The sequence below is a fragment of the Malaclemys terrapin genome, chromosome 1 (assembly GCF_027887155.1).
Source record: "Malaclemys terrapin pileata isolate rMalTer1 chromosome 1, rMalTer1.hap1, whole genome shotgun sequence".
NCBI lineage: Eukaryota > Metazoa > Chordata > Testudines > Emydidae > Malaclemys > Malaclemys terrapin.
The window spans coordinates 69013645-69019644 of NC_071505.1; positions in this window are offsets into that span (position 1 = coordinate 69013645).

The following is a 6000-nucleotide window of genomic DNA, read 5'->3' on the forward strand; positions in this document are numbered from 1 at the left end:
GTGCTAAAAGTGTGTTAGGTATTTTACAAACAAGTAGAAACACAAAGCCTATAACCTGAACACAAAAGGCCAAAGTTTGTACTTTGAAAACTAGCCTGTGTTGTGTGGCAGTGCAGAGCCACACCATCCCAGAAAGTGCATGCTGCACCATTGCTGCTGTGTATTCCCTTTGTCATTGCTGATCAGACCTACCAGCTATTGAGGGGGAGAAGAATAAAGCTATCTCCACACTTCCTCCCTGCCCCATCTGGGGAGATTTTGGCTCCTAGAGGGTACAGCAAGAACCAACCTGAAACCCAAGTCTCGGGTTGTCCCTGGCCTTTGTGAAGTGTGTGTAAAGGGGCACTCTTTGCAATCTCCCTCTACCATCACTCAATGAACCTGTGCAGTGCCGGGGCCAATCTAGCCCAAAGCACAGAAACAAAGGGTCTGATTCATCTCCCACTGAAGTCAACGAGTCTACGGACTTCAATGGGACTTGGATCAGAGCCAAGCAGATGGGAAGCAATAATCAGTAAGTGAATGAGCAGTGATGTTATCAGGCCTCCAACCCACTCATCCCCACAAATTATTTTTGTTGGGTCTGCGTTTTTATTATTTTGATAACATTTTCTGAGGGAAGACCTAGACTTCATAGTTTTTATGGAAGAAGTTAGCATTGGAAAAGGAAAGGGAGGAGGCACAGCAGAATGGGCTAAGAGGGCACCAGGAATACAGGCAGTATGGAAAAAAGGCACAGGGATGAAAGTGGAAATCCACAAAAGGGGTGGAAAGCCAATTGCCAGCACAGGAAGATCTGTTTCCAGTGGTTTTTATTTTATTTTTAAAATACAAAACTTCACCCTGTGCTTATTTCCCTAAGGTCACTTTGAAACTATGTAACACTAATACTCCCCTGTCCCTTAAATCTATTAAGCCCATGAAAAGCACAGTATCATAATATAATTTGGTATAAACTGTTTTGCTTTATCAGCCCTTTCCAACATGCTATTGTAAAAAGAGTGAAATTGGAGCATTGGCTTGACATTCAAGTACCTTAAATCCTCTTATCCTGAGAACACTGGATGAAGTCCTACAACGCTAGGTCAGCACTTTAAGCTTCGAGCTTCCAAATCTCAGCTGCTATTCCATTTGGTCCTGAAAGATTGAGGAGGAAGAGGTGGGATCCAATAATTTCTAACTGGCCTAAAAAGCAGAAATGATTGCAGAATTCATGAATGCCACCTGCAGTCATTGTCACCACCCATGAAAACACTGTCATCCAAGGAAATGACTTTATAAGCCAAAAATCATTTTATCCGCTTGATTGCAGGATTTAATTTGTGTAAAGAAAAATACTATGATCCCAAAATTAGAGTGAGTTATAGAAAGCATTAAAATTCACTTAATTAACAGAGGTAGTAACAAAAGGATATATTGCTATTGTATATGCGTCTCAGCCAGCTTTTCTTGCTTCCACTTGTTATAACTCATTCTTCCGTAATGGCCTGGGGTTTCCATAGTTGATGTGTGGTGCAGTCTGGGCTATCACAGTGAAGTGTCAGATTCCTAAGAGGAATTGGCCTCTTAGCCAAAATTCTCAAAGGCAGAGGACATGGGGATCAGGCCAGCAACCACTTCTGAGGAGCCCAAAAGTTGGGGGGGGGAAACAGGCCTCTCCTCCCAAAAAGGATATCAGAGGTTGAGGGGAATGGAGGGATTGGCTAGTGTTTTCCCCTCCCCCCCCCCCCCCCAAACAGAGAATCCAGCTAAAAGGTGAGGGGAGTGAACCCAAGCTTTTTCAGGGAAGAATGGCAATGTCCTGGGTTTATAGTTTTGAACCTAAATTAACCAGTTTCAGTCCAACTCAAAGCCCAACTGCAGAGGTGAGAAACATCACCAAACAAAACTGGAGGGAAAAGGTTGAAGAGAGTCTCACAAAACCCTGAAAAGTGAAACTGTTGTTAGCTCCTTTCAATGTATCTGCCAATCCTAACATGTCTCCTGTGCCAAAATGGGGACAGTTGTAGAGATGTAGAGCTGGTGAAATCAGAGAAATACCAGGCTGAGGAAGGCTTTAGGAGTTCTGCCTCCACCAGGCAGCAGGTGCAGAAGCTCCCATCAAAAGTGTTCATCTCTAACTTGCTGAAGTCAGCTGGCAGATACGAATTGCTACCAGAGCAAGGTCAATGTAGACTTTGTCTCTAAAGCCTTTTCTTTTTCCGTTGGTGGCTGCTCAACTGGGACCCTAAATAGAATGTCTGCAGCTATGCGTGCTTTTCCTCGTATGTGTTCAAAATTGAAAGAAAACTGCATCAGCCACGGTTGAAATCTTTGAAATCCTAGGTGGAAGGTCATCCAGTGGTTTTGAACTCAATAATGCCATTAAGGGTTTGTGGTCTGTCTATGTTAAAATTCAAGCCAAACAGATATACACAGATGAGCCATTCACAGGCCTAAGTGACTGCTACAGTTTCCTGTTCCGCTTGAGCAGACCACTATTTGGATTCTGTGAGGCTTCTTGATGTGAATTCAATAGGACTCTGGTCACCTTCTGTGTGTGAATTGCTCCTAACCCACAGGAAGATGCATCTATTGTTACTATGGTTGGATAGTTTACCAAATATTATGTCAAAACAGATGGAGATGTCAGAAGTTTTTATTTTATTAGAAGTGTTTTGTTGCAGACTACCCCAAATGCACATATTTTGACCATTAAGGAGATCTCTTAAGGGTTTTGTTACATGAGCTAAATTTGGTAAGAATTTCCCCAAATGAGTTGAGGCTGGTTTGTTGGAAATGTCTTAAAACTGCATGTAGTCTCTCATCATGTTCATTTTTCTCTCTGCCATATACCAACACAAATCTGCATGGCAAAGGATGCTAGCCAAATCTGACACAATCTGAGAGGATTATCTTTTGGAAATGTTCTTATGCTGAAGAAATGCTGAATGGATGATGATTTGAAACAGTACCTTCCAAACAGGGTGATGAACATAGCAAGGGGGATTTGTTGGAATCCTGCTGTAGCATCTAACTTTGAGAAGACTTTGACTTCTTAAAACAGAGCTAATGTCTGGTCAACTGTGGGAAGCATGTATCTTTCTCTGCACACCCTTTGATTAGATTGTATAAGGTGCACACAAATCTGGATTTTGCCGTTGGGGTTTGGTACTACAACCCATGTTCTTCTATCTGGGAAATAATCCCTGTATCTTCCATTCTCTTTAATTCTTCTTTGAATTTCCCTAGCAATGGTAAAGGGATGGGGCTGTGAAAGCAAAGCGAGTCAATGATGGCACCAGTTTTATTTTTTACTCCCCTGACAGCTTTCCAAGCCCTGTGAAGACATGTGGCTACATCTTCTGTATACTTTGCTTCTTACCATTAATGAATTCCAATTTCTCTTCTACATTGTAATCCTGATATTGCTGGCAGCCCTAATAGGGGAACTGTAAGACCTTGTAGTACATATATTTGACTAAAAGCTTTCCCTCCTTTCTCCAGTTTTCCAAGGAACAGGATACATCCAATGTATTGCTAGAAGCCTAACATAAAATTGTACTTGTTCTTTGCAGAACTCCCTGGATCAATTAAAATCTTTTTTTTTTTTTTTTTTTTGCAAACTGCAGTGACTACTGCCCCAATGTCAATTTAAAGTTTCAACTGTTGAGATTCATGCTTGTGTACCAAGGTGGTGTCTGTTCTAGTGAGGACATAGTCCCTAGAGATATGGACTCTTTGTCATAGGAGGATAACACTCCCTCTTGGATTGTTTCAACTTCTCTTGGTGACCTGCATGCCGCTGCAAAATGTCCCATTTTATGGCATCTCTTACATCTTGTTTCTTTTTACATTGTTGTCAGAGGTGGCTGGTGTCTTGCCATACTCTCCAGAGCTTTTTTCTCCTATTAAGGTTCTTTGCTCTCCCACTCTCTCGTTGTGCACTCTTCTTATGTTGTAAATTTGGCCTCACTGGTCCTTTCACATTTGTGTCTTTTCTCTTTACTGTATCAATATTGTCTGATGCAGTCTTCCCTATGCGGCTAGCATGTAAGTCACATTGCTGTTCCTTTATGGTTTCTTGCATTCTCACTTCAGCTATAGCTTTTGCTAGTGTGAGATCTGGGTCTAACTGAAGCTGTGCAGATAAACTGGTGTCTCTTATACCAGCACCTCTCTTGTCTCTTTATTTCTGCAAATAAGAATGTTAAAAGACATGTTCATTAAGACTATGAACTGCAGTAATGAAAGTCTCAGCTGTTTCCCGCTTGTTCCTGGCACTTCCTATTGAATTTGGCCCTTTCATATACAATATTGTCTCCTTTTGAAATGGGCATCAAAAGCCTCTTTCACTTTGGAGTATTCTCTCTTTTCCTCATCAATGATAGGTAGGGCATAGGATATCAGCCATGGCAAACATCTGGAAATTTACTTGCTATTCTTGTACTTTCTCTGTTTAACCAGAAGCAATCCAGAATCACTCAAATCTATGGATCCACCAAGGCCAGCTCCTAAGTTGCCAAAATTAAACTTCTATAACAGAACCATTTGTACTAGGGGCTCCATTACTGCACCGAGACAGGGCTCTGCCACCTTTCTGCTGCAGCTTTCAGAGGTCTCCTGCCTGATTTTCCACTTTCCCCACTACTCTTTTTTTCCCCTCCTTCCATCCTTCTTTAGAAAGACTACACTCACTTTTGACACCACATAGTGTGAAGACAAACAAAGAGCCATGCCTTAAGCAGCAACTAGATGTAAGGATCTGTGGGGACTAGAACCTGGGTTTGTGGCACCTGGGACAGCTGATATTCTCACATCACCACCAGGAGGCCATGCAGAGCCACATCTAAGAACCGTTGTGGCAATTAGGCACCAAAGGGGATGGCCCAGGCTTACTGTTAACCCTGGAGAGTACTGAAGGATATTGTCTGGGCAACCACCCAGGTTGACGTCTGACTTGCTGCAGCTCTAGATCTCATCTCGTTTTGCCTTGTTCGCAGATCTTTGGTTTCTGACTCCAGCCTGATAGTTACTTCTTGGCTCCGATCCTGGCCTGACTCTGACCCTGACCCTGACTGTTACCTACTGATGTAGGCTCTTACAACTACTCTGATCCTTGCTTGCCAACCACTCCCTCATGGCTGCCCCTTGACTCTGTGATGCCAGCCCAGCAGTAATCACTTGGCCAGAATGCCTATGCCCTGGTCCCTGACACTACAGAACTCCCTAGCCAGAAAACTCCTATGTTTATTAAGCTCCTTGCTCAACATATCCTAGTCCTCAGGTAACTGTGGAGGACCAGGAACTCTAACACCTCTCCACACATGTAGGCACCTTTTTGCCACACTTTCTTCTGAAGCAATCACCACCTGGGCAAATGGTCTGGAAAATTCAAGGGATAAACAAGTTGAACTAGGCCTGAGGAAAACATTTCTGGCCTTTTTGTTCAGGGCAGATGCCTCATTTGATAGAGCAAGATCATTTCCTGTGAATTCAGTCTCTCACTCTGAGAATTTGGAAAGCTGGTAGTTATCTCTATCTCTAAAGTTGCAAAGTGGGTGATGGGGGTACAAATCTTGTTGAGCCTTTGGACAAAGTTGTTACTTAATCTAATGAAAGGACAAAGTCCTCGCCACCTCAAAAAGGACAGAAAAAAAATGTACAAGCCAAGACTTTCCTTTCAAGCCCATAACCAAAGACAGGGAAAGAGATTCATCCTCTACCATGGGTAGGGGCTCTGGCCTAGATAGAGGGGGAAAAAAAGAGGCTGACAACAGGACATTCAGATACCACACTGATAGGCATGGCATAAGAACTTAAATAGAATTAGAAAATCCAACCAATCCTTCTCCTCCATAAAATCCAACACATGGCTACAAAATGCCATGCCTGCATTCATGTTAACAAGACTGAGGGCAGGCTTTATTTCTTCCTGGAAGAAAGATCATTGGGTACTGAGCTCATCAAGAAGGGATACACTTGGGAGAGGATCTGGCCTCTTGTTCTATCCTCTTCTAC